Source organism: Phalacrocorax carbo, chromosome 5, assembly GCF_963921805.1.
Source record: "Phalacrocorax carbo chromosome 5, bPhaCar2.1, whole genome shotgun sequence".
Taxonomy (NCBI): Eukaryota; Metazoa; Chordata; class Aves; order Suliformes; family Phalacrocoracidae; genus Phalacrocorax; species Phalacrocorax carbo.
In genome coordinates this window covers 20,575,978-20,591,287 of record NC_087517.1, presented here as the reverse complement: position 1 = coordinate 20,591,287, position 15,310 = coordinate 20,575,978, and the positions used below count along the sequence as shown (strand labels likewise).

General features: G+C 37.2%; 1 protein-coding gene across 6 annotated transcripts in view; it reads left to right on the top strand.

Annotated features, from left to right (window-relative positions):
- The window catches only part of FIGN (fidgetin, microtubule severing factor), a 108,728-nt gene that overhangs the window by 25,729 nt on the left and 67,689 nt on the right, over positions 1-15,310 (top strand). For 2 of the 6 annotated variants that reach the window (XM_064451478.1, XM_064451477.1), the window contains one exon: positions 11,695-11,843. The exons of the other annotated variants lie outside the window; for them this stretch is intronic. The gene's annotated coding sequence lies outside the window, so the exon portion shown is untranslated. The remainder of the gene's footprint in view (positions 1-11,694; positions 11,844-15,310) is intronic. 6 annotated transcript variants of the gene reach the window in all.

Sequence of the window (15,310 nt, the reverse complement as noted above, 5' to 3'; positions counted from 1 at the left end):
GGTTAGTTCTAATATGTATAAAAATTCTGGAATTTGTGTGCACATCTGTTTTCTGTGTGCCCCAATTTTAAAAAAAAAGGCAAAAAAAAAAAAAAAACAACCAAAAAACCTGCATACATCTTATGCTGCAAAGATCTATTTTATATTCTTTTAGAGGACAAACTCCATTAGATATGCACTTACTGTACATTGGATTGTAAATCTTACAATTTAATGGTAATTCAGTGAGCAGTTATTGCTTCTGTGGCCTTTTTTCTTTCTTTTTTGTCCCATCTCACTTGTGAAATAGGGTTACCCTTTACAAGTGTCACATCCATAGATTCATCTTTTGTACTCTATAGTTGTTCCTAGTGCATCATTCTAAGTGAAAAGAAAAATAGGAAGCCAAAGCTACAGGAGGGGCATTGGGGGAGGGGGTCTATACATAGAAATACAGCATATAGCAGCAGAAAGACCAAGGCAGTTTAGCATCAATCTAACAGATTAAAATTTTGCTGTAAAGGTACATTTTCTTTAACCTCATTCTCATTCGTTTTTCCATACCACTGTAGCTGGCGTTTGAATTCCCAGGAAGCAGAAATGGTGTCTTAATGATACGAGCCTTTTTGCCTTGCTTACACTGTTAATACCCTTATCCCTTTTCAGATATGAAATACTTTTTGTAGAAACAATATACACATTTGTAAAGAAATTATAAAAGGATTCTCCTTTTGAAGATAATGAGTTCTCTTCAGGAACTGCAGGTTACGTGGAACACAAATGAGCTCTAAGTGGAGGGATTTAAAGTCCTGCTACAGCATTTAATTTCTTGAGGAAAGGAGTTCAGTTCAAGGTTAGCCTGTTATTGTGGCACTGGCAACTACTACTCTCATTCCTGTTCTTCTGCCAGCAGTACCGCACAAAAGGCAGTCATTTTTATTTAATACGTAGGGAGGTATTAATCACTGCAGTGTTTTCTCGCAAAAATTTGTCTTATCAAATTCATTGTTTCACTACTCATGACAATAATAGGTGTTTAATTACTCAATAAGAGCAGTTTATAGATTCCATTTTTTCTGTTTGCTGGACAAATGGTATTGATTTTGTACTTTGATGCAACATGAAACTGTATTAAACACAATTAGAATTCTAAGGCTGGCAATGTGTATCAGCTATGGTAACTGAGCTTCTTGCTAAAGACACTGCATCTTCCAAATTTTCACTACATTTAAATTCCCAGGAGAAGAAAAGATCTTTAAGGACACTCCTTTTTTCACACGAGTTCTTGGTGTGTTTTTTCTTGATTTTTCACTAGCATTTATGATCACCAGAAATTTTATATATTCAAGACAAATAATTTATGTAATTTTTTTCAGATAATAACCTCTTTACAGCAGTAATAAGTTGTGAACATTCCAACCTCCTCAACAGTTTTACCATTGTCTCTTCCTACCTTCATGCCATACTTACGAACAAGATTTCTTGTGTGGAAAAAAAAAAAAAAAGATGTTATACCCCAAGCTTGAGTTTAGACAGTAAAAATTTATGAGGTTAGGGAAGACAGCAGACTTCTTTTTCTATTTTTCTTAGAGCTTTCAGTTTTCTTCAAAGGGTGACTATTAAGCCACATGTGGGTTTTTCTTTTTCTTTCTTTTTTTCTGTCTCTTTTAAAAATTATTTTTAGTGATGGTTATTATTCTACTGTCATTCATGGCATGTTATTGATATATCAATACTTGCATAGGCTCGAGCCCTTTCTTCAGGTAGGATTTCAACTGATTTGCAAAAATTGCACTGCCAAAATACTTGTTCAGTTCTTCCTTTGTGGTCACTCACTCCATGTTTAATTACAATTCTTTATTGCTACTGGTGCTTTTGTATCAATTTCCAATTTGGAGTGTTTAATGTTTTCTTATTTTGTGCTCAGTTTGGTTCCCAAAGAGTCAGAATTAAAAAGCGTGAACTGAAGGTGAGCTTACTGAAGTATTTGTATCTGAATCAAGAAAAGAAGAATAATGCCTGTCAATGTACATTCCACTGTACAAACTTGCTTAAGTAACCAAATCTTTATGATCTCTTGATGCTTGTTGGATTCAAGCTTTTAGGTAAATAAATTAGATAAAATTCTTAGTGGACAATTCCTACTTTTATTAGTTCTGGGTTCTGTTTGGAGCCTGTATTTTTCCTCATTTAGAGCAGTTGGTGTATTTCTTGAAAATACAGGCAGAATTTATGAAAAGTATACCTTGATTGAATAATACTTTTGAAGACAACATGGCACAGATGGAGATATCTGTGTTAATTTTTCCTGCATCTAAATGTTTTCAAAGTGCTGTTGAAATGGATAAAGGAAATGCAAGTACTTGAAACATCTATTGAATTGCACATATAGGTGTGGGTGTGCGTGTTGGGGAGCAATGTTAGTATGAGGAAACACACAACATTTAATCACCTGTTTTTAAAGGAAGCAGTATTTTTGCCCCATCCTTTAGGAACCTTTCCATATTGCATAATTTCACAAATACATATTAATATATTTATGCTCATGTTTTTGTTACAATTTTTTCCAATCTTTCACAGAGTATTCCCTGAACTCTGAAAAGCTCCAATTCCTTATTTAAGCTTACTTTAAGAGCTTCAGTGGGACTACTCATGCCTAAACTTAAGGACATGCTTAAGTGCTTTGCTGGCTCAAACTCTATACTGGGTGGACCTTCTTGTTTCTCGTTTCAGACAAATAATTTATTTCCTATATGTTCTGGGTAACTTGGGAACCAATGGTTCATTCCATTGTTTGTGTTTTAGGCAGTGGGTTAGGTGTTCTTCACTTTATGAAAATCAATACAAATTTCAATTACATGAACAGCAGGTAAGACATTAAGATTAGACCATACATCCTACATCCTTTTAATCTGTGGTGGTGTCTCAGCTGTCCAGATGTTGTGGGAAAATTGAATAAATGTAAGTGGGATTCTGAATAATTGAATATATTGTTCTTATTTATTTGGGTTACTGTAGCACTTAGAGGTCTCAACCAAGATGGTGACCTCGTTGTGCTGGTATTGTAAAAACATGTAGTGAGAGACTGTTCTGCGTCAGAGAGGTTACATTCTAAATAGCTGAGACGGACAAAGGTTAATAGGGACACAAAGAGGCGCTGAAATGTGAAGAGACTTGCCCAAGGTCATATAGCAGGTCAGTAGCAGAGCCGCGAGTTAAGCCTACATCTCCGGACTCCTATTGCAGTGTTCTATACACTAGATTGCCTCCCCAATGATTAAACTATCTGCCTTTAATAGCTATTGAGGGAAGTAATTGTCTTTGATTTAGCTGGGAATTTTGGACAGTGACATTTGACTGCGTTGCTACTTGGTTCTTGCGTGTCGTAGAAAATACAGAGATATAATTCAATAGTATGGGAAAGAACATTAAAGCATGACTCTTATTTTGCCCTGCTTATTGCAAATTTAGTAAATACTTTGAGAGGTGGACACTATTTCATAGAATGTTAGCTACAGCTGCTGGTGTGTCTTGCTGTTTTATGCATGCATTTTTGCTTTTCAGGTGTAGCGTACAATATCAGAGGTAGGGTTAACCACCTTGATTGGCCCTCAGGGAATAATGTTTTAATTACTTTGGCCAAGCCATCCTGAAGCCTGTATCCTCCTTATGACAGTTCACTTCAGAAGCTACACTGCTTCATTTCAGTAACTTTATTACCATTTGGCTCAGAGATTGCTATTTCGCCTTGGCCACAGATTTCATCAGTTGCCCGGTTCACCTTTGTCCACACTATACTTGTGAAATGACCTGCTCCTTTAGTGCTTGTCAATAGTAAATTGCTGCATCCTCAGTGTCCAGGCTGAAGCACAGTAAAGAACACAACTCTTTATTAAATTACTGGATTTTACACTTAATTTTGGGGGATTAAACCTCAATGTGAAAAGTCTTAATTACCATTTAATACCAAGTAATTAAAGCACAGGCCAGGGTCAACTATATAAAGCGCATCAGTTTGAACTGCCACCTGATTAATAGGCTTGGTGATATAAAAAGTTCAGCACAAAAGCATGCTCTGCCAGGGTCACTGCTTTAATAGCTGTGGAAAGCGCAGTTTTTGCTGTAATTCTGTTCTAACAATCGGATCAAAATAATAATTTGTGAGGTGTTCATGGTTGGCTTCTCCAGGGTGACGTCAGGTGAATTATTTGAATTTGACGTCAGTTAAATTGGTTTTGTGGGATATATTGATGAGCAAACTGGTTTGGCTCAGATCTTTTCTTTATTTCATTTACATCCTTTAAAGTGAACCATCAAGCCTAATTTTTTTCCAGCCTTCTCTTCCAGACGAGAATTTAGTTTAGGGAAGGATAGATGATGTGATGTGCATCAGTCGTGTCTATATTTTAATCTGTTTACATACATACAATCATTTATTTATTGTAGCTCGGGTGCTGTATGCACTTAGGTGTGTGTTTGCCTGGGAGCGTGTGTTTGGGATTGTGTGCACACAGTTATACTGAATAGTTGGCTGAATAGCTGAATAGCTATGTTTTTATATCCCCACATATATATATATCCGTATTGTATTCGGTTATGAATGCTTTTCCTGCTCTGTGCTTAGCCCCAGAGGCTCTGGTCTGCAGGATCATTTGAAAATTGTGCTGTGTTCACATTTAATATAGAGGGGTTTTGTTTTGTTTTTTTAAACACTTAACAGTTTATTGATAGGGCCTGGGCAAACTGCTGCACCTTCAGAGGACTCAGTTAGCTTTTGCTGGGCTTGGTGTGCATGCAGCAGGCAGCCCATGCCCATGCATTAGCAATTGCAGGAGCCATAATGATTTTCACCTACTGACGGCTCTGTGAGCATTAATTTTGACAACACCCTACAAAGCAGGTAAGCATGGTTATCCCCACTTTATTATCGAGGCCTCGAGAGGAAGGATTAAAGCCTCGATCCTATGGATAAGTGTGCATGTGCTTAGCTCTAAACATGTAGGCAGACCTATGTGTTTGAGTGGGAGAGGTTTTTTCAGCAAAGTTGAGGACATATGTTTTGAGCAAATTATCTAAGTGAGCACAAGATTTCTGTGTCAAAGCTAGGATTTGGGTCTGGAATACTTGGTTTTGGCTTTATTCCTCATACTTCAGCACCACTTTCAAAAAAACTTACAAATACTGGGTTTTATTATTTTCTACAATGATTACTTAAAATATAATGACAGGGGTGTCAGTTCTCATACTTCCAGTGAAGATTTCTGACAGTTGTGTGAGTTACTTGCTGTGAATTCGTTTCAGTTTTGGTGTCATGTGGATCAGGTGTTTTACTTTGCTTTTTTGTTATCATTTTTGAATGTAAATTTTGCTTTCACCTATGCTCTATACAGTTATAGCACACAAGGTCTTCAGCTGAGATTTTGGTCCCTCTGTACTGGATGCCCCACTTCTCTGTGAGAGCCTGTGTGAAGAGGATACAGTTAAAGGCAACAGAAGTTGAAGTCTGGAGAAACAGTTCTCTTGGCTTTTGTTACAACCTTGTTTGAAAATCATGGCGGAGACAGCTCGCCCAGCCATGAAAGGGGCCAATGTGCTTTTTCTCCAGCCTGGCTGGAGGTCAACCCCTCACCCCTCTAGGCAAGCCAAAGTTTCCCTGAGGGCACTTCTTGGCAGAGCAGCCCTTGGGCTCCCTCGCTGCTTACTCCTCCAGTACTCCCTTGGGCACTGGCTGCTGGCTCTGGGGGCTGTGTGCGGGTTTTGGGGGGAGCTGGGATTTGTTTCATCCCATCCTCTGGCCTGAGCCGCAGGAGTTGATTTGTGTCCAGCTCTACAAAAGGAGCACTGCATGGATAGCGCAGGACCATACTGCAAATGGTGCCGTGTGGGGCTGGCACAGTTGCCACTGAGCCCCTGTTCCTTTCTCTCTGGATGCTCGTAAAGCTCTCCTTTAATTTGACAGTTGCGGCGTGCACATTTTAAATAATAAATGGGAAATCCAACTTCCACTCTGGTTTTTTTTGGCATTTGCTCATGATCTGCTTCTGCTAAGCATGAACGTCTCCTGCTAGATGGGAATGAACATGCTGATGTATGTTCACATGCTCTGAGATAGTGTTCAAAGCAGTTACAAGTTGTTTTATCAACCGTATGTCTTTCAGTTTTACTCTTAAAACAGGACTAGTGCAGCAATAAATTGAAACTTCAATTGTCAGAGTATTTCAGGTTCTGATAAATAGACACAGCAAGCCTAGCTATTTTTTAATATTCCTACTATGATGAAATAAGTTTAGCTGAATGATTCTGGAGAAATGAACAATTTCAGCATACTGAGCAAGGAAAAGGGAACCTTGTGATGCTAAGTGATTCACTGATTAAACTACAGAAATTATGCCTCAGGCTGTGCTGTAGTTGGAACTTCCTAGAAAACTGTGTTCTTTTCATAATATATCTGATAGACACAAGGCAATATGAAAATGTCAGTCATTCAAATTTAGGCATTCATAAACACATTTCCAAAAGTGTTGCCCTATTTTGCAGGTGGCAAAATAGAGGCTGAGAAAAATTGCTTGAGAAGCACTGTGATCTAGCAGACAGTGACTCTTGTGGTAGTCAGCTGGGATTACTGAAGCTCCAAGGTTAAATTGTAAAAGGGTTAAATTCTGAAAAGGCAGTGGGGCCAAAAAAGAAAGGATTTATTAGCGTATTTGAAATTGTTTTCAGTTCAGTCAGTAGCAGATTGATGACACCACCACCAGCTTTCTTTTTTTGAAACTGAATCTAGGCTTCTAAAGCATTTTCATATCCTCTGGTAGAATCTGTTGGAAATCTGTCCACAGAACTCCAGATCATCATGGCTGAAAAACCTGGACTGCAAAAATTGGTGTGATGATAAAAAGAACCCATTGTTTTCTGAGTCCCTTGTTCCAGGACTTGGTTTGACAAGTTCAGAACAGCCCTCCTGTGAATACATGACGGAACTCTGAAAAATCAGAGCTCAAGTTCTCTGTCTTTAAATATGCTGGTTCCTTATTCTCAGAGATTTAAAAAACTAGCCACTATCTTTAAATTGCTTACTAACTCATAGAGAACACTTTTAATAGGAGCATATGTGCGAAAATGCTCTGTAGAGCCTCCCCACCTCCATACCAACAGAACTAAATAAACAGCAGCAGGGTGGGTTTGGGTTTTGGTTTTGGTTTTGTATGTTCTGGAAAACTCTCCAGTGGACAGACTAACTACATGGCATTTTAGCCTGTTCTGAGGAGGCGAACATTAGTAACTGAAGAAAAAAAAGAGAATTATGATAAAGGTTGATACCCAATCTAAATAAATATTTGAATGCTCTTTAACAATTACAGCCTGTCGAATTTTTCAATGTACAAATCTATTCTAGACAAAGGAAGGTGCTGAGTGCAGGCATATTTCCATTGAGTGAAGTGAGTACATCTCAATTCTGATACCTGCTTGACACACTTAAAAAAAAATAAAAAGAAGAAAGAGTTTGATGAACAAAACATAGAATTGTTTGGTTCTATTAAGAAATGTCACCATTTATCTAAGTAAAACTATTAAGCTATAACCTGTATCTTTTCTTTCACCTTGGTGTATGTCTGGGGTAAAGGTTCAAACCAATCCTTTTCATGTACATTATCCTGGGCTGCAATTAATCACAATCTAGTTCTTTTAAAAAGAATCCATTAAGAAATCATACCAGATGAGCAACCATTAAAGTAGAAAATCTGATGCATTAAGAGTTAGAGGCTTGCCATGTGAAGTTTGTGTAGCATTTAACAACACTTAGAAGGATGTTAAGAGTAACTTACATGTTATTCACAGGAATGAAAATTAGAGGAAAAAACTAACATACAACTGAATGAAGCCCATGTCCTTCTCAGCAGGAGAGAACATTGATTGTCACTGTGCAGCAAGAAAGCCTTTGCATGATCTTATGACAAAATGGAGGATATTAAAGTGATGGTTTACTAAATAGAAAGTCACCACACAATGCTGCAAACCAGTTGTTAATGTGGAAACATTGTCTTCCATTAAAAGAAAAGTCATTCACTTTCCTGGAGGGAAATAAACAGATAAGTTATCTGAGTTCTTGTGTAGCATGGCAGCTGCTGCAAAGCAGCCCTGGTAGGCTGCTCACTAAAGCATTGGGAGGTTGAGGCACATCAGCCATTTCAGGTACCTAAACAGTGGTGCACCAACCAGGAGTCTGGTGTTGGGAGGACCTAAGTGAGGTAGGAACATATATCTGAAATAAAAAAATGTGTTTGCAAACATTATGACTGTAACAAGAAGTATGCAAGCTTAGATTGAAGACCTGCATAACTGTCTCTTGGAAGAGGCGAATAGTGGATGGTAGAGAAGAGTGTGAGATGCCACAAGTGTGGAGCCATGCAGGAGCTGCAGGCATCGTGGCAGAAGGAGTGTGTGCCCAAACCGCCATAGGCAGTGAGGGACTGGACCACAGTGCTCAGCAGGGTGTTCGCGGTTTCCAAAGGGATGTAACGCTGTCTGCACTGTGAAGAGCTATTGAATGAGAAATTAGAAAGTTTTAACTGATTGCCATAATGTCTAGCCATTGAAGCAGATTTAGGGAGGGCTTTTTTTATACAGTGGACAATTGTTAGTTATTAGCTGGAAATATGCTAATGAATCTAATAGGAATAAAATGAGAAAGGATTCCATAGAAATTGCTCCAACTATCACACTTAATAGGCAGTGATAATCCTTCTGTAGTTTTTTTAATCACTCTATCAACTTCTAGAGAAGTAATATTTTTCCCCATCAAATTTCATAGATTGGAAATGTCTTAAAATTGTAATTTCCAGTAAATTTATGTAGAGTTTTTCATAGGAATGCGTATGCTTCTGCGGGTACTGAATTAGAAAGTTTTTAAAAGGAAATAGTTATAAAAGTAGAACCTTCCGAAACACAATCTTCATGGAATCACTCAGTGGGAAGAGTCTGACTTGTGCTACCTCTAAAAAAGTTCTGCCAGAAAGAAATATGGTATTTAAGAAAGAGATAAGAGAATGGTAGACTTCATTATCTGCACAAATTTTTTTTTCTTTGGCAGGGTCACAAAGTACAACTGGTGTGGTGGAAGGAGAGAGAGCTGCTGTATCATAGCAATATTTAATGACAGGAAGGGCTGAGGAATGTAGGCAAAGGTTTTGCAATGGGTGTCCTTGGTCTGAAAAGCCCTGTGGACCTGCTCATGGGGCGCTTGACAGGGAGCCAGATCCTGTGGTTATGATCCTGGATCTGCAGGAGAATGGCTGTGGGATGTTGTGGTTGTCTGCATCTTCTGGAGGTTCACCTCTGGATCATCCTCTCTCTGTTGTCAGATTTCTCTACGCCTTTGGTTGTGTAATCGTGGTGGTGGTTGTGGTCAACTTCTGGAAGCAGAGGGGCAGCAAATGCAGTTGTATTATGTTTATGAGAGTTGTACTCTGCTAAGTCAATAGTAGTTGGAGAGAGAACTGGAAAATATGTATGACTGGGGGAAACTACTATGAGCCTATAAGTAGCTTTTGTATCATTTGTAGGATAGCTTTTCAGTAGCCATCTCTGTGTTGCTTATACACTAAAAGCCTCATTCAGGAAAACCATATTTAGGTGTGGTTTTAATTAAGTACATAAATAAGTTTCAACTTTTTCCAACTGAGATGCTCCCCTAGATGAAGTCTAGCCATATTAATAATTCCTTTTTAATATATCTGGTGTAGAGTACTTTGGAAAGGCTTTTTAGGGAAAAACCTCTCTCTTTTTTTTTTTTTTTTGACTTATTAGACGAGATCATGTAATTAGGAAAAACCTTCTTTTAGGTAAATACATCAAGCTATTTGAAATCTCTTTTCTTAAAATGAAATTTTTTGTGTCATGTGTGAAGTCTAGTGCTTTGAAAGTCATCAGAATGTGAAATAACAAACTAGCATGTAAAATTACTAATGAGAAACAAAACCTTTTCAGTAGTGCTTAAATACATTATGGGAATGTCAAAGAATATTCCCTAATATTATGTTGCTGTGTCGTACCTTTCTGGATACACTGCAATCATTAAATCCTGAGAATTGGTTTCAAATACATCAAAATTAGGAGCCCCTTTGCACAACTTTCATGTTCATCTCTTCTTACAAGTTGGTAATTAGAGTATTTAACCTTACTCTCTCTCTTTTTATTAGAAAATGTTGGGTTTTTAACAATTGCAAAAATACTAAAGCAGATCCAGTGGTTATTTTGGCAGAGCTTGAAACATTCTTGCCTAAATTCCACAAATAAAAAAGCCATCTAAATAATCACCCTGAGCGAACTTTCACAGGGAGTTCATTCAACTTTTATAAAGGATAATTACATTGGTGTTTTAACGTGGGGCAAAGGAAATGATAAAATTAAGGCATAAGAGACACTATTCCTATTTTGAGAAGATAGTAAAATAATTGGTAAGGGATTTTTATTGCCATTTTATTATACAGAGGGTTTTTTTTACTTTCACGTGGTTGGATTTTTTTTTTCCATGCTCTTTAAGCCTTGTGTTTAGTGGCACAAATCTGGGCAGAGTGGGTAAGAAACTGCATTCAGTGAGATCTCCTGATGTATTAATAGCACATTTTTGAAGTTGTGGACGTTTGTGTGTGTTGTAACTCTGCAGCTTCCATCACCTTCCTCCCACTAACTCTCTCTCCCTGTGCCTTGTGTCTGGTAGATGAAGAATGTCCATTTAAATGCTGCCAGCACTTTACTAGTTACTACATTAAAGGAAGGACTGTGAACTGTTGGCTGGGGTAGGTTCATTGCTAGCTGATGCCTTCTGGGGCACTGGAGTGAAATACTGGGTTACAGGGCTTTTCTGATGTATGCAGATCAGAATCAGCCCACGAATCACATAGGCTAAATTGTCTACACAAAGTACGTTGCCCAGTATCATCTACATAATGTTGTGTAGTAGAAGTAAAAGCGTTTGGCATTTCATCCTTTTCTCTTCTTTTATACGTCTGTAAATACAGGGCAAAACTAAATTTTTCAGTTTTGTACTGCCTTAATTTGGATGTTTCTATTGAGTAAAATTCCAGAATTAAAACAGCAGTGCTGCGAACATCTTACAGACCTGAACTTCTTTCCCGGCGTTGCTGCAATGCTTGTATTCTGTACTGCGCCATCCTTTCATGAGATCTGAACACTGGGTTGCAGCAGCAAGAGCAAGCATCACTGCAGTTGATACAGAACTGACATTTTAAAACAAAGTAACAAATATTTGTTATATTTTGCTACATTTATTTGGCAGTTTTAATTTTTTCAAAAGAATTTTTTTTTTTTTAAGTTTTGATTGCTTTCAATGAGTTTTGTTTTCTTAGCTTTCTTGTACTTTTCGCAAACAGAAATTAAGAAGGAACTTAAGTCTTCTAGATTCAGTGCCTGTCCTGGTAATAACATAAACCTATGTGCTAAAGGAGAGTTTCACTGTTAGTCAATAACTGTGTAAACAATAAATATGGAAATGAGGAAGTGGGACATTTAGCTATTGCTCTATCTTCTTTGCCAAAGGATATTAAAAAAAAAAAAATATTTTTTTCATTTAATCTTGTCTGTACTTTTCCAGGTGTACTGTGATTAATTTCAAACAATTCAAAATTATTTTGAAAGGAGTCGTTCCATGTAAAATACAGGCATGAATTCATAGTTTTGTTTTGGTTTTTTTTTCAGGATTTGTTTGGCAGAATTTCACCTAACGCTCTATCCAAACCAGCAAGCTTCACTTAGTTTCAGCCCCAAATTACATCGTTCGACCCCAGTAGAAGTTTCCTCCGTTTCAACAAATCGAGCCCAAGTTTGTGTGACAGTGGATAGATGAGGTGAGCTGATGAGGGTCTGGGAGGCATTGCAATCAGAGTGGCAGGTGAGGCAGCTCTCAGTGAATGGATTTGAAGGACTAAATGTGAGGGTTTAGAAACGGAGGAATTGCCATAGTGGATTACAGCCAAAGTCCATCATGAAAATATTTTAAGTTTGTCAGTAGCTATCAGAAAACACATTAGAGAAAGATGTATGAAAATCGTAGTAACACCCAAAAACAAGCTGAGTGAGAAGGATTGTATTAAGTCTAGATCTGTTTTACAAAATCTGTGCTTCCTAAAGTTTTCTTTTGGTAATCTTAACCCAAGGCAGGTTATCTTGGTATAATTGAATTGCACACACATCATCAGACTGGTATGAGCTTTCTTCCCACACCCCCACCCCACCCCCCACGCCCCCAGCTGTGGATTAATGCAGTTAGACAATGCGTACCCTGTGAATTATAAGCTATCAACCAGTAGATACTGAGACTAAAATGAAGAGCAAGGACTATTTTTATTGTAATCAAACAGCTTAATTGAGTTTGGGACATTTTTATTTGGATTAGATATACTGGCAGGGTAAAATTGTAGGGAAAGCTCAACCTGCCTGTACTAAAATTTGCTCTCAGTATGGATGCTCTTACAAGGACTGGATAGCTACAGAGGACTCACTGACATGTTACAAATATACACGATTCATTTCAATTGGTCTTTTAAGTTTTTAAAATTATATTTGTCCTCTTGCTGCACTGTTTTTGCCTGTGTAAAGACCATAGGTTTTATTTTATTATATTTTGGTAATCTGTTAAATGAGACTGGGTCACCTTGCACCATGAAACATTTCACTTCACTGCTAAAACTTAATGCCATCTTTTTATCTTTCACTGAGTGGATGTCAGAGGACATAACATTAATATAAGACAGGCATCTCTAATATTTCATGAATGGCCTTTGAAAAAACCTCAAAAAACAAACCTAGGAATTAAAAATTGACACTAGGCTAGTGAATTTAGTCACCTTTCTCAAATGTTGAATGGTTTTCCATTTATGTATCTCATCTATTACAAGACCTATTCTTTGTCAGGCAACACTATTAAAAAGCACAGGTGGCTTCCTCAGATTGAATATATTGTTTTCTCTTGGAGTGGGGGATGGAGAGATTTCCATGAAAAAGTGCTCAAGAACTGAAGATAATATCCCAAAATAAGGCTGGTAACTTTTCAGTGGGTTAGAGTTCACTGTTAAAAACTGGGAGGCCTGGGATTTTGTGCTGCTTTGCAATTTTTTTGTTTACCTCACTTTCTGTGCCATAAAAATTAGCCTATGCTTTCCAGCTCTGTAGGGATATCAGGTAGGTTAAATCAAGATCTTATAAAGTGTTCTAAAAAAGTGCATACTATTAGTAAATTATGCGCTTTTGCCTCCATTTTTTTGTATACTGCATTTATCAAATGTACTGTTCCAAAATCTTGTGGCAATATATACAGATGTGGATAGTTAGGTGTACATTTATATTTTTATTGTTATATGTCTACAAATATATTTAGAGATATCAGAATGTTGGGTTAGATACAGCTTTTTGTAGCAATATCCCTGCATGCTAATTTTTATATATGTTAGAAGATATATAATGCTTACTGCTAAAACATGTGAGGATGATGTATTTTTTGCATACTCTGATACTTAAGGGTAGGAGAGCTCTAGTTAAACTTCTTAACATTAGAAATTTCAATGTCTAATCCTTCATTGGACTAATTGTGCCATTAGATTAAAGCATAAGAGAGAGAGGGATGGCTATGGAGGTGTGCAGGACTTATCCATGAGCTGAAATAATCATGGAATAGTCTGGATGATGTAGTGTGAGGATGTATTCATGTTTCAACTCTGAATGTTTATGTTCAAAACTGGGTTACACTACTAGTGAAACCTGGTATCTAATTTATACGTAGTAGTTTCAGAAAACAAGAATGGAAGAGAATGCTAAGATCACCAATCCAGTCACCTGTTATTGCAGATACCATGTCATATAATCTCTTCCCTAAATTTGTTGAGTTCCATAAATTTATGGAGCTCCATGCTTAGCATTGATTATCTCCACAAAATTGATATTTATTTTGGCCAAAATCGGTGTTAATAAGTTCACCTGTATTAGCATAGTAGAATTTTAGAAATTACTTGCTAGACATACCAGCCTGATAGACAGTTTTGTAGAGTTAATTCATTCCTAGTTTCTAAAATAAGTGTGCAAAGAACTGTCAGCAGCCTTTCCCCCCCACCCCCCGCAGTTCTGCTGTCTTTTAAGTACAGAACAAATGCAGATCTGCCCTCAGTGCTGGCACCCCCCTTGGAATTAGGCGGTTTTAAGAGACTCCTGGATTTCTTTATAAAATGTTGCCTAAGATAGGTGGCTTTCCAGACAGATTTTGTGAACTAATAGTGACCTTTACCACAACCAAATGACAATGTTAAATTTCCTCAGCCCTTTAGACTCAATAATTGTGGTTTTTTTTGTTTTGCTTATTAATGTGGGTTTTTCTTAATTCACATATGCAAATGTAAAAATCTATCACCGTATGACAATATGTAGATTTGTTGCAGTCCCAAGAGGACCTTGGGTCCATAAACCAGTGGCTTTATTATGTAATGCTGCATAAATGCTGTATTTTCGTTTGTGACAGATATAATCTTGAACCTGTATTTTTCATGTTACTTAACTGTTTCAGAACATCATGTATGAGAGAACGCATCAAAATGGAAATTGCTTCTACAGAGGCAGCAATAAATATTGGTCGGGTATATTGCATTGTGGGGCTCCATGTGTTTTAGGATGTTCTCAATTCTCTTGCCCTAATCAACACTGTAAATACGTGCTGCATTTCCTGGTCATCCATTTGTTGGATTAACAATCTGGACCTTGCAGTTTCTACTATACCCTTTGATTCTTCAGTGTATATAGTCATGGTTATTTAAGAGCATCCCCTAACAAAACGACTTTAAAACCTCCTGTCTTTTCCAGCTATTCAGAAAAAGGCAAATTATTCAAAATCTGTGCATTATATGTGGGGTTAACTAGTAGTTATCTGAAGATTAGCTAGTTAAAAAGCTGAGAAAAATCTTTACATTAATGCAAAAGTCTGTATCCCTGTGACACAGAAATTTGCCATCTTCTCATTTAAATATGGGGGGTGTGTATTTTGTTTTGTTTTGTTTTTAAAAAAGGTACTTACCATATAACCTCCAGTGGACATTAAAATGATTTATAGTGCATTATTGAAATACATAAATATTTGCAGTGATAAATGATGAAAAAAGAAAAAAAAAAGAGCAAATGTGTCTGATTCTGACAATTTTGTGCAGGAGGTTTTAGACAAAATTGTTGGCATATTGCTTCTATTGAATATTCCCTTAAAGGATTTTGCTGAAGTCATTTCTCCTTTAAAGTCTTTATAAACATGTAGTTCATGTCCCATTTTTTATCTACTCTC